This window comes from Triticum aestivum, chromosome 5D, assembly GCF_018294505.1.
Source record: "Triticum aestivum cultivar Chinese Spring chromosome 5D, IWGSC CS RefSeq v2.1, whole genome shotgun sequence".
In the NCBI taxonomy this organism is placed as follows: domain Eukaryota; kingdom Viridiplantae; phylum Streptophyta; class Magnoliopsida; order Poales; family Poaceae; genus Triticum; species Triticum aestivum.
This window is the reverse complement of record NC_057808.1, coordinates 567,857,467-567,871,811: the sequence shown is the minus strand read 5'-3', so window position 1 is coordinate 567,871,811 and position 14,345 is coordinate 567,857,467.

The window sequence follows — 14,345 nt, the reverse complement described above, 5'->3', positions numbered from 1 at the left end:
GTCTACATGATGGGAACTGCCTCAGCTCTTGGCTCAGCCGCGACAGGTACTATAGGCGGCACTGGTGCGGCGGCGCCTGACCCAAACGCGGCTGGTCCAGACAAGCCGTCAACTCAAGTCCTCTCTGAGTTGTTTGCCTTATTGACGACACTTCTTGAGTCTCCCGTCACAGCAGAGAACCAGGAAGAACGCAATGCAGAAGTAGCTAAAACCCATGACCAGATGACTAAGCTCGGGAGGACATCAATGCTGAGAGTGCTCTCATGGTCCAGTTACAGACCCAGATCCATAATGAAACAAAGGTCCTAAGGACAGAGGTGTGGCATTTGGGCCTCTGTCAGCGTCCTTCTGAAGCAGTTCATAGGAGCCGTAATGACTCTTGTTTACCCCCTGGGTTTGAGGGCAGAGGTCTGTTCAACACGCCTGCGCCAGCCGTCGGCACGAGTACTCCTACGGAATGAGTCGTACCTCAATATGGCCACGGCGGGCCATCTCCCATTCAGCAGCATCATCATGAGCTGGTCGAGAACCAGCCGCTCGTTAGGACGACTCCGGATCGCTTCGTAATGCCCGTGGGTCACTTCTCCAACCATGTGGATAACTTGGTGGAAGCAGCTACCATCTTCGCCGCACTCCAGATCATGGGAAATAACCGAATTGAGAGGGAAGCTTTCCATGCCATTGATTTGTTGAAAAATGTTGTGGTCCAACAGGGGAATTGTTCCTATAGTTAGCAGTGGCTCCACTGCACCCCCCATCCGAGTCGCTGTAGAAGTCGCCATGTTGAGTTGCCAGCCATCTCCAGCAACGCCCGACGGATACTAGAGCAGCAGAATAACCAGCCCCGTCTTGAAGCTCTAAACGCTCAAGAGATCGTTGACACGGCTCGCGCACGGCGGGAAGCGCAAGCCCAAATGCGGCGGCCCATCAGTCACCCATGACCCCCTGTCTTTGCAGGGTGTTGGGTCAAGCACGCGATCCATTGGGATACCGTGCCTAGCACCGGCCTTGCACAGCGAGTGTATGCCTAAGGATTTCTGTAGCGATCCGACCTCAGACGGTCAAATCTCTGTGTATAAGTGTCATCCCTGGATCGGTAATGCTGACTCACACAGTACTTGAAGGATTTATAACAGAGTTCAATCACACACTTAATATATCGAATGTACAAAGAGAACTTATTACAATAATATGGCTGAAGGCCATCTAAATAAGATAACAGCGGAAGCTTTGAAGGTAAATGAGTCCATAAACTCCAGCGGCATAGCTGAGTGCACGACAACGACCTAGCGCACCTTACTCTTCGTTTGAAAACTCTGCAACATAATACGTTGCAGCCTATGTAGGTCAGCACATGGAATATGCTGGCAAAATAACACTGTTGAGCAATTAAAATGAACAGCTATATCTATATGCATATTTGGCTGGTGGAGGCTCTATGTTTAGCATTTGTAGAAAGCTAGTTTTTCCCTACAACAAAGGGATATATTTTATTTAACTACAAAGTTTTTTGAAAACATTGAGAATGGTAACCCCATATCAATCCCAAATTAAAGTAATCATTAACCCAACAAATTAATTAGATTAAAGTGATGAGATCGACATAATAATTCAAGCACCAGATACTCAAGATGTCCATAACCGGGCACACGGCTAACCATGATTAGTTTGTACACTCTGTAGAGGTTTGCGCACTTTTCCCCACAAGAATCGATCTCCTTCGTTGAATTTCTCGCACTGCATGATGTTTGAGAGACGGATGATCGAGACACAGTCTTTCCGAAGAGGTCCCCTTAACCAATAGATATGCCGGTACACCTACAATCCCCTACATCTGCTAGCCCATCATGGAAAGGATTCCCACAACTTAATCAACTATGTCGGAGCCCATAATGGCTTGTGGCTCCACACGGAAGGTTCTAGCATGAATAATCTTATGATCCCTTTGAGCCTAGGTGGCGAACCATAGGAAAAATCACACGGATACCCCGGGATTCTCCTTTGGACAGCACTGGATTCCCCAGGTGCCCACAAACCAATCCACCCAAATGTGTGTTAAAGTAGCCACCATAATAAACCCTTAGTTAATAATAATTCTCACATCTGTCATGAATCACTCAATCCAAACCACGTCTACTAGCATAGTATAGCCAAGTATAATAAGCATAACGTAGAAGTAACTCCCAAGGTTTGAATAAAAGGGCAATAGGTACTACCTCAACAACTACTTCCCAAAACCCACATGTTATCAAGTCCTAACCATGCAGTGTTTGAGGATTTGAAACTAATTCATAAAAACTGGGTAATAAAGGGGTATGATCAAAGTGTTACTTGCCTTGCCGACGATCTGAAAACCCTAGTGACTCCTAGCAGCACGCTTCGCACTCCGGAAACTCTATCATAAACAAACAATAATATACATAAGCACTCAAGCAATAGATGCAAGGCTAAAACTCAAATGAAAATATCCAAGTTCAAAGTTCATCTGAAGAGCTTCGATTTGCAAAAACAATCAGTCGAAACGGAGCTACGAAACTCAAACTGCGGTCAAAAGAAGTTTGAATACAAATCTGCTTGCAACCAAGTTTTAAATTGTCAAAACCATGTTCAAGTTGGTTATTTGGAAAGAGGGGATCGAGACACAGATTTTGGCGTTTGTTGCACTGGATTCGGATAAATGAGCAAAAAGTTGCGAGCGTTTGAAGATCAGGGCTAATCTGCGATAAAAATAATCGCGGATAGGTCCCTGGCCGAAAATAAAATAGAAAGAAAAACCTATCGAACGAACCTTCGCTATCAGGGACAAATGAACGAATACGTTCGCTAACAGAGAAGTTCGAACGAACGCTCGCTAATTAGCGAACTCCAAAAAACGATCTAATAAAAAAAACCCGGTGACGGTTCGGCGGTTTTTACCGGTTCTTAAAAAAACGGCGGGTCGGCGGCGACGGGATCCAGGGAGTCCGGCGAGGCGGCGTGCGGCGATGGCGGCGCAAGGAGGCGGCGGCGCTGTGGGGCAGGGGTGGCGCGGGCGCGAGCTGCGGTGGCGGTGGGCTGCGGTGGGGCGGGGTGGCGAGGAGGCGGCGGGGTGGGTGGCTTTAAAAGGGGGCCAGGGCGGCGGCGCCTTGGGAAAGGGGGCGGCGCGGGGTGGAGTCCGGCTCGGACTCCCCTTGGAGTCCGTGCGGCGGCGGGGCTCCGCGCGGGACGGAGGCGGCGCACAGGTGGGCCGGCCTGCTCGGCTGGGCTTCGGCCCAGTCGGGCGGGAAGATTTTAAAAAAGAATATTCCGCCCGAAGAAAAATCCTAATAAAATATAAAAAGAAATTCTAAAAATACCAGAAACAACTTTCATCGTCTAAACCTATTATTTAGAACAAAGTGAACATTTTTCTAGCCTAAAACTGCAATTTTCAAAAATGCAAAATTTTCTAATTCAAATAAAATCCAAATAAAACGTAAATTTGATTTAAAAAAATTTCCTCCAATATTCCTCTCTTTTTGAAGAAGTCATACTATCTTATCTCTTTTATTTTTATATCGAAAATATTTGGAGAGAAAAACATTAAAACTAAATTGATCCTCTTTTCAAATTTGAGAAAATTCAAATATGAAAATAAATGAAATCCCCAACTCTCTCCTTGGGTCCTTGAGTTGCTTATGATTTCTACGATCACAAACAAAATGCAAATAAATATATGATATGCATATGATGACCTATGTATAACATCCAGATTGAAAATTGGGATGTTACAAACCTACCCCCCTTAAGATGAATCTCGCCCTCGAGATTCGGGTTGGCTAGAAAATAGGTGTGCGTGGTCTTTCCGTAGGTCTTCTTCTCGCTCCCAGGTGGCTTCATCCTCGGTATGGGGGCTCCACTGAACTTTGCAAAACTTAATAACCTTGCTGCGTGTAACCCGGCTGGCAAACTCGAGAATCTTCACAGGTTTCTCCTCGTAGGTTCGGTCATTATCCAATTGAATTGCTTCCAGGGGCACTATATCTCTCATAGGAATATCGGCCATCTCCGCATGGCACTTCTTCAACTTGGAAGCGTGAAACGCATCGTGAACTCCTGACAGTCCTTCTGGTAACTCCAACTTTTAGGCCACCTCTCCCATACGTTCCAAAAATAGGTATGGCCCTACAAATCTCGAGGCTAACTTTCCCTTAACTCCTCGCTGAGGTGACACACGAAGATATGCTCGGTCTCCAATCTCATAGACTACCTCCTTGCGTTTTGTATTGGCATAGCTCTTCTGCCTGGACTGAGCTACCTTCAGTCTATCTCGAATCAACTTAACCTTCTCTTTAGATTCTTTGATTAGATCTGGTCCAAACAACTGATGGTCTCCAACTTCATCCCATATCAACAGTGTTCTGCACCTCCTTCCATACAAAGCTTCAAAAGGTGCCATCTGCCTGATGACTGGCATAGCTCTTCTGCCTGATGACTGTTGTTGTAGGAGAACTCCGCGTAAGGCAAATTATCATCCCAACTAGATCCATAATCTAGCGCACAAGCTCTCAACATGTCCTCCAGAATCTGATTGACTCTCTCGGTCTATCCATTTGTCTGTGGATGAAAGGCTGTACTGAACTCTAGCCCGGTACCCAAAGTCTGGTGCAGCTGATTCCAAAACTTCGAGGTGAACTGTGTTCCTCTATCTGATACGATGGTCCTCGGAACTCCATGCAGACATACGATCCTGGTCATATATATCTTGGCCAACTTCTCACTTGTGTAAGTGGATTTCACTGGGATAAAGTGAGCTATCTTGGTCAAGCGATCAACTACTACCCAGATAGAATCATATCCTGATCGGGTCCTGGGTAATTCGGTGATGAAATCCATGCCAAGTTTATCCCAGTTCCATTCAGGTATCGGCATAGGCTGTAGTAACCCGGCTGGCTTCTGATGTTCTGCCTTCACTCTCTGACATACATCACATACTACTACATATATACTCGGCAATATCGTTCTTCATACCTGTCCACCAGAAATGCTCCTTCAAATCCAAATACATCTTGGTGTTTCTGGGGTGAATCGAGTATGGCGAGTCATGAGCTTCCTGAAGTATTAACTTCCTGATCTCCGCATTATTAGGCATATAAACACGATCCTCAAACCATAAAGTCTCGTGCTCATCCTCACGAAAACCCTTGGCTTTTCCTTTGCCCATCCTCTCCTTTATCTCAACAATTTCCCTGTCCTCCTTCTGGACTTCTCGAATCTCTCCCAATAACGTAGACTGAACCTCCATTGCCGCAACAAAACCTCTTGGAACTATCTCCAAATGAAGTTCCTTGAGATCGTCGGCTAACTCCTGCGGTAATCCTCCACTTACGAGGGTATTGACATAACTCTTGCGGCTCAAAGTGTCTGCTACGACATTGGCCTTTCCTGGATGATAGTGCAACTTCATATCATAATCCTTTATTAACTCCAACCATCTCCTCTGCCTGAGATTCAGCTCCTTCTGTGTGAAGATATACTTCAAACTCTTATGATCCGTATATACGTCACAATGGTTTCCAATAAGAAAATGTCTCCAGGTCTTGAGCGCATGCACCACGGCTGCTAACTCCAAATCATGTGTGGCATAGTTCAATTCATGCGGTCGAAGCTAACGTGAAGCATATGAAACGACTCTTCCGTCCTACATAAGTACACCTCCAAGTCCTAAGCTAGAAGCGTCGCAATACACTTGGAAATCCTTGCGTATATCTGGTAGAATTAGCACTGGGGCTGTAACCAAACGTTTCTTCAACTCCTGAAAACTGGCTTCACATTCCTCGGTCCATTTGAACTTAGTGTCCTTCTTCAACAACTCTGTTATGGGTTTCGCAATCTTGGGAAAATTCTCAATGAACCTCCTATAATATCCTGCGAGGCCTAGAAAACTGCTGATCTCTCCAACTGAGGTGGGTGCCAACCACTCAGTGACAGACTGAACCTTGGTGGGGTCTACTGCTATACCTTCTACTGATATAACATGTCCAAGAAAACCAACTTCCTTCAACCAAAACTCACACTTGCTAAACTTGGCATACAACTGATGTTCCCTGAGCTTCTCGAGAACTAAGCACAAGTGTTCCTTGTGTTCCTCTTCGTTCTTCGAGTACACCAAAATATCATCAATGAACACCACAACAAACTTATCCAAAAACTCCATGAACACCTTGTTCATCATACTCATAAAATAGGCAGGGGCATTAGTCAATCCAAATGACATAACCATGTACTCATACAGCCCGTACCTTGTGGTAAAAGCTGTTTTAGGTATATCCTGTTCTCGAATCTTCACCTGGTGGTATCCTAATCGTAGATCGATCTTGGAGAATACTTTATCTCCTTGCAGCTGGTCAAACAAATCGTTGATCATCGGTAGTGGGTACTTGTTCTTGATCGTCACTTCATTCAATGCACGATAATCAACAACCATTCTCAAAGATCCATCCTTCTTCTCAACCAAGAGCACTGGGGCTCCCCACGGTTATGAACTTGGTTGGATATAACCTTTCTCCAGTAATTCCTTAATCTGCTTCTTAATTACCTCCAGATCATTTGCGGGCATCTGATATGGTCTGTTCGATATTGGTCCGGTGCCTGGCAATAGCTCTATCAAGAATTCTATGTCTCGATCTGATGGCATGCCCGGTAATTCTTCTGGAAATACATCCGGGTAATCCTTCACAACCGGCACTTCTTCCTGAACAACTCCTGAGAGTGAACTTACTTGGATCCTCCTTGGTGCCTGTCGTGATACATACTTGATCCACTTACCCTCTAGGGTGGTGAGTAGAATTGACCTACTACCACTTGTAACAGGTAACATGACTCAGGTCCTTCTTAGCGGGTGTTGCTGGATTGGAACGGTTCTGGCTGCTACTTGCTCCATTCCCATTTCCATTCTTGGGGCCACTATTGTTATTGTGCTTCCTCCATTATGAGTATGGCCTCGATGGTTATGGGTGTAACCTCCTGAGTTAGGAGTGAAGCGAGGCTTCTGCTGAGCTCCAGAACCTGTCCATACTTCCTTTTGCGGCTCTCTATCTGCTGCTGCTTGCCTTCGATCATAAGAGCCCTATCTACCAACTCCTGGTAGTTTGCAAATGTGGCCACCATCAACTGCATGCTCAGCTCATCATTCAGCACTTCCATAAACTTCCCCTGCTTCGCGGCATCTGTGGCCACATCATCTGGGGCATAGCGAGCTAACTTGTTGAACTCATCCACGTACTGTGCCACGGTATGGTTTCCCTGGCATAAGTTGCGAAACTCACGCTTCTTCATGCTCATAGCTCCAGTTGAGACATGTACAGTATGGAAAGCTTGCTGAAACTGATCCCAAGTGACATTGGCTATAGGAAAAGTGACTGTGTAATTCTCCCACCATGAGGCTGCGGGTCCATCCAGTTGGTGTGTGGCAAAGCGCACCTTCTCAGCATCTGTGCAACCTGCGGTGGTCAGCTCCCTTCCAATCCCGTGGAGCCAGTCATCAGCAACAATTGGCTCGGTGCTACTGGAAAACACCAGCGGATTCAACCTCAGAAAACGGGCTAAGTTGTCAACTGGAGGTGGTGGCGGTGGGTTGTTGTTATTGTTGTTGTTGTTGCCTTAGTTCTGGACTAGTAGCTGCATCAAAGCATTCTACTACTGGATCAACTGAGGGAGCGCCGGTGGGAAGACAAATCCGGGGTCACGTCTTGGAGGCATCTTATGGGTTTAGAGGGGAGAGATTAGAATAGAGTGAGGTCTAGAGGGAAATCACTACCCATATGAACATGAGACAACACAAAATCATAATCACATCACTCAATTCAAAACAAGGGCATACCATCGATCTAACTATCGTTACAAAATACTCGGACAATTACTATATACATGGGAGAATACTAATGATAATTGGAGGTCAACTAAAAACTTTCATTGGTGGAAGACTCCATGACATCCGCTCTAGCTTCTTCTTCGTAATCATTATCACTATCGGGGTCGGAGTCAGTATCGTCGATGATGATGTAGTCTTCGGAGTGGATGTCCTCCTCGGGTGCGGGATCTCCCTTGAATACTCCTAGCTTCTTCTTCAGGTCTTCATTCTTCTCCAGTAGTACTGCAATTTCTTCTTCATATCCATCACGTGTAGCCTTGAGTTCTTGTTCTAGCTCCATGTTCCTGGTCATCAGCTTCTTCATGTCTATCATGCTGGCGCACATCTGGTTCTCCTGACGACGAATGTGTTGGTTTAACTCCTGGATGTAGGCTGCAATGGACTTGTCCCTCCTGGTGCAAATCATCTCCCATTGCTCATCTCGGTGTTCGCATATCTGGTAGATGGAGTCCTTAAGATCCTTGTGGTAAACTTCACCGATGCGTCCCATGGCGATGTGTGCTGCCATGTTCTTTCATAGACTCCAGGTTGGTGCATCAAAGGAAAATTCTATGGGCTCGGTAACTGGCGTGAATGTCCTTCCTGGAACATGAACTCGAATCATCCAACGCTCCTCCTCTGGTAAAGTGGTGATGTAGGTCCCGGTGAAGCTTGGTATTCCGATGTTCAGGTACCTAGTGGCTTCCTTCAAGTGTCGTCCAAAAGGTGTATCTTCATCCGGTTTAGCAAACTTGTTCCTTGGGTCCGCCATCTATAGAGTAGAAAATGGAGAAGAGTCAGAAATGAGTAGAGAAGAGGTTCCTATGGCTCATCTTAGTGGTCGCGTCCTACAGTCAGCGTGTGATCTGATACCACCTTGTAGCGATCCGACCTCAGACGGTCAAATCTCTGTGTATAAGTGTCATCCCTGGATCGGTAATGCTGACACACACAGTAGTTGAAGGATTTATAACAGAGTTCAATCAGACACTTAATACATCGAATGTATCAAAAGAGAACTTATTACAATAATATGGCTGAAGGCCATCTAAATAAGATAACAGCGGAATTTTCGAAGGTAAATGAGTCCATCAACTCCAACGGCATAGCCGAGTGCATGACAACGACCTAGCGCACCTTACTCGTCGTCTGAAAACTCTGCAACATAATACGTTGCATCCTGTGTAGGTCAGCACACGGAATATGCTGGCAAAATAACAAACTAGAGCAATGAACATGAACAGCTATATCTATATCCATATTTGGCTGGTGGAGGCTCTATGTTTAGCTTTTGCACAAAGCTAGTTTTCCCTACAACAAAGGAATATATTTTATTTAACTACAAAGTTTGTTGAAAACATTGAGAATGGTAACCCCATCTCAATCCCAAGTTCAAGTAATCATTAGCCCACCAAATTAATTAGATTAAAATGATGAGACTCAAGATGTCCATAACCGGGGACACGGCTAACCATGATTAGTTTGTACACTCTGCAGAGGTTTGCGCACTTTCCCCACAAGACTCGATCTCCTCCATTGAATTTCTCGCACTTCATGATGTTTGAGAGACGGATGATCGAGACACAGTCTTTCTGAAGAGGTCCCCGTAATCGATATATAGGCCGGTACACCTACAATCCCCTACATCTACTAGCCCATCATGGAAATGATTCCCACAACTTACTCAACTATGCCAGAGACCATAATGGCTTGTGGCTGCACACGGAAGTTTCTAGCATGAATAATCTTATGATCCCTTTGAGCCTGGGTGGCGAACCATAGGAAAAATCACACGAATACCCCAGGATTCTCCTTTGGACAGCACTGGACTCCCCAGGTGCCCACAAACCAATCCACCAGATGTGTGTTAAAGTAGCCACCTTAATAAACCCTTAGTTAATAATAATTCTCACATCTTTCATGAATCACTCAATCCAAACCACGTCTACTAGCATAGCATAGCCAAGTATAATAAGCGCAACGTAGAAGTAACTCCTAAGGTTTGAATAAAAGGGCAATAGGTACTACCTCAACAACTACTTCCGAAAACCCACATGTTATCAAGTCCTAACCATGCAGTGTTTGAGGATTTGAAACTAATGAATAAAAACTGGGTAATAAAGGGGTATGATCAAAGTGTTACTTGCCTTGCTGACGATCTGAAAACCCTAGTGACTCGTAGTAGCATGCTTCGCACTCCGGAAACTCTATCATAAACAAAGAATAACATACATAAGGACTCAAGCAATAGATGCAAGGGTAAAACTCGAATAAAAAGATCCAAGTTGAAATTTCAACTGAAGAGCTTTGATTTGCAAAAAGAATCAGTCGAAACGGAGCTACGACACTCAAACTGCGGTCAAAAGAAGTTCAAATACAAATGTGCTTGCAACCAAATTTTTATTTGTCAAAACCATGTTAAAGTTGGTTATCTGGAAAGAGGGGATCGATACGAAGATTTTGGCATTGGTTTCACTGGATTCGGATAAACAAGCAAAAAGCTGCGAGCGTTTGAACATCAGGGGCTAATCTGCGATAAAAATAATCGCGGATAGGTCCCTGGCGGAAAATAAAATAAGAAGAAAAACCTATCGAACGAACGTTCGCTATCAGGGACAAACGAACAAATGCGTTTGCTAACAGAGACGTTCGAACGAATGCTCGCTAATTAGCGATCTCGAAAGAAAACCAATATAATAAAAAAACCGAGCGACTGTTCGGCGGTTTTTACCGGTTCTTAAAAAAACCGGCGGTTCGGCGGCGATGGGATCTGCGAGTCCGGCGGGTCGGCGGTGATGGGATCTGCGAGTCCGGCGAGGCGGGGCTCCGGCAAGGCGGCGTGCGGCGACGGTGGCGGCGCGGTGGGGCGGCGGCGGCGTGGGCGCGAGCTGCGGCGGCGGTGGACTGCGGTGGGGCGAGGAGGCGGCGGGGTGGGCGGCTTTTAAAGGGGCCAGGGGGCGGCGCCTTGGGGAAGGGGGCGGCGCGGGGTGGAGTCCGTCTCGGACTCCCCTCGGCGTCCGTGCAGCGGTGGGGCTCCGCGTGGGAGGGAGGCGGCGCGCAGGTGGGCCGGCCTGCTCGGCTGGGCTTCGGCCCAGTCGCGAGGGAAGTTAAAAAAAATTCCGCCCGAAGAAAAATCCTAATAAAATATAAAAAAATTCTAAAAATATCAGAAACAATTTTCACCATCTAAACCTATTATTTAGGACAAAGTGAACATTTTTCTGGCCTAAAAATGCAATTTTCAAAAATGCAAATTTTCCAATTCAAATAAAATATCAAATAAAACGTAAGTTTGATTTTAAAAATTTCCACCAATATTCCTCTCTTTTTGAAGAAGTCATATTATCTTCTCTCTTTTATTTTTAATATAGAAAATATTCGGAGAGAAAAACATTAAGACCAAATTGATCCTCTTTTCAAATTTGAGAAAATTCAAATATGAAAATAAATGAAATCCCCAACTCTCTTCTTGGGTCCTTGAGTTGCTTAAGATTTCTAGGACCACAAACAAAATGCAAATAAAAATATGATATGCATATGATGACCTATGTATAACATCCAAATTGAAAATTGGGATGTTACAACTTCAAGGGCCCTCGGAAGGTTTCCAACTACATGCCTGATTTTGAGTTAACGGTTTGGATTGAGAGTTATGAAATTTCTATGGACATACATGATGTTAGTGATGCGGTCTGCGCCAAGTATTTAACTATGATGTTGGAGGGCCTGCCCGAACCTGGCTAAAGAATTTCCCCCTAACTCCATCAACACTTGGGCTGAGTTGAAAGCGTGCTTTGTTAAACACTTCTAGGGGACATTCAAGCGTCCTATGACCGTTGCTGATCTTCAACATTGTGTTCAGCATGAGGGGGAATCAGCCCATCATTAGGCTCACCGGGTCGTGGACATAATCCACTCCTCAGATGGCAGACTAGCTGCAAAAATCGTCTTAATCATGGAGAAAAACTGTCATTTTGATCCCCTCGTTTAGAAGCTCGGGCGACTCATGCGGACCGTTCAGGACATGGGTGAGCTCATGGATGACCTTACCAGATGCGCTGAGTCAGATACCACAAAGGATCCCAACCCGGACGACGGTCAGACTGGCAAGGAAAAGAAGAATGTTGGCTGATACGTCTCCAACATATCTATAATTTTTGATTGTTCCATGCTGTTATATTATCATTTTTGGACGTTTTAAAATCATTTTATAGCAACTTTATATCATTTTTATTGACTAACCTTTTGACATAGTGCCCAGTGCAAGTTGTTGTTTTTTGCTTGTTTTTTATTTCCCAGAATATCCCTATCAAACGGAGTACAAACGCAGCGAAACTTTTTGGAGATTTTTTTTGGACCAGAAGACAACTTGGGAGCCAAGGAAGCACCTGGGGGATGCCCGTGGGGCCCACAAGACAGGAGGGCGCGCCAGAGGCCCCTGGCATGCCCTGATGGTTTGTGGGGCCCACGGGGGCCTCCTGCACCTCCTTTTCGCTCTATAAATACCTAAATATTCCAGAAACCCTAGGGGAGTCGACGAAACACAATTCCAGCTGCCGCAAGTTCCAGAACCACGAGATCCAATCTAACACGATCACAGAGGGGTTCATCATCTTCATTGGTGCCTCTCCGAGGATGCATGAGTAGTTCACCATAGACCTACGGGTCCGTAGGAAGTAGCTAGATGGCTTCTTCTCTCTTTTTGATTCTCAATACAATGGTCTCTTGGAAATCTATTTGATGTAATGACTTTTTGCAATGTGTTTGTTAGGATCCGATGAAGTTCGACTTTATGATCAGATCTATATCCATGAATATTATTTGAATCGTCTTTGATCTCTTATATGCATGATTATTTATAACCTCGTATTTCTTCTTCTAATCTTTGGTCTAGTTAGGCCAACTGGATCAATCTTTCTTGCTATGAAAAGAGGTGCTTTGGGATGGGTTCGATCTTACGGTGTCCTCACCCAGTGACAGAAGGGGTAGCGAGGCACGTATGTATCGTTGCTATTAAGGATAACAAGATGGGGTCTATTCCTACATGAATAGATCATGTCTACATCATGTCATTGTTCTTATTGCATTACTCCATTTCTCCATGAACTTAATACACTAGATGCATGTTGGATAGCGGTCGATGTGTGGAGTAATAGTAGTAGATGCAGAATTGGTTCGATCTGCTAATCTTGGACGTGATGCCTATATATTGATCATTGCCTTGGATATCATCATAATTATTTGTTCTTCTATCAATTGCCAACAGTAATTTGTTTACCCACCGTGTGCTATTTTCTCGAGAGAAGCCACTAGTGAAATCTACGGCCACCGGGTCTATCTTTTATTATAGTGCTTTCAAATCTATTTTTCACCGCTTTTGTTTTGAGATCTATTATTCCAAAAACCCAAAAATACTTTGCTGCATTTTTTATTTGCATCTTTTATTTCCTGTTATATTCATATGTATTTATCCAATCGCATACAATTTAATCTATGTTTTTACCGAGGAGCGATTGACAACCCCTCTTACGCATCGGGTTGCAACTATTTGTTCTTTGTGTGCAGGTACCGTTAACATAGTATTGCTTTGTCCTCCTACTAGATTGATACCTTGGTTTTATAACTGAGAGAAATACCTACCGTAGTTGTACTACATCATCCCTTCCTCTTTGGGGAAATACAGTATTATCAATATGGTTTTCATGAGTTTAATCTTTGGTGTGATTGGTTTCTCTCTAATGACGTGTGAGTAACCCCCCATAGGCATGGGAAATGTAGGTGAGTGGTAGGATTCATATGTGGCTAATTTATATGTCATAATTTGTATTGCTAGTAGTATGATCTTTCTAGTATGTTGTTATACTATGGTGAAGCTAGTGAAAGTTGTCCAATTTAAGGGCCTAGGCAACACAATCTCAAAACCTAAATAAGTAACACATATTGTTTAGGGAATCTGTGACCTCTGACTTGACAGGTGGATATATCTATGAGAACCATAGACGACACGAGATAACGGTGATCCACAATACTTACTGCTTAATTCCGGTCCAAGGACCATAATTGTGGAGACGACCACCCTGTGGCAACTGTGAAGCAGGACCATAGAATAAAATATAATCCTGAGAGGAGGAGTTTCAAAATTTACAGTGATCCGCCTATAGAACACACATATCAAGTAGTATGAGTATGATATAAGGTAACTGGTATTACCGTCGCACTGGCACACTTGATATATTCTTGCCATGAACTGAATTCTCTCTGTGCCTAATATCTTCATTGTAGGAAACGCAAATCTATTTTCACTTTATTTTATTTACTTTTAAGAGTTTTTAATCTTTATTTCAAACCTTTTACCCTAGTCATTCTAGTTTATTCTTCCACCAGGATAGTAAAAGTACTTGTAGAACCTCAAGTAGTTACATCACACATGAACAGTGACACGTTGTGTGTGTGACAGAAGCGCCAATATAAATAC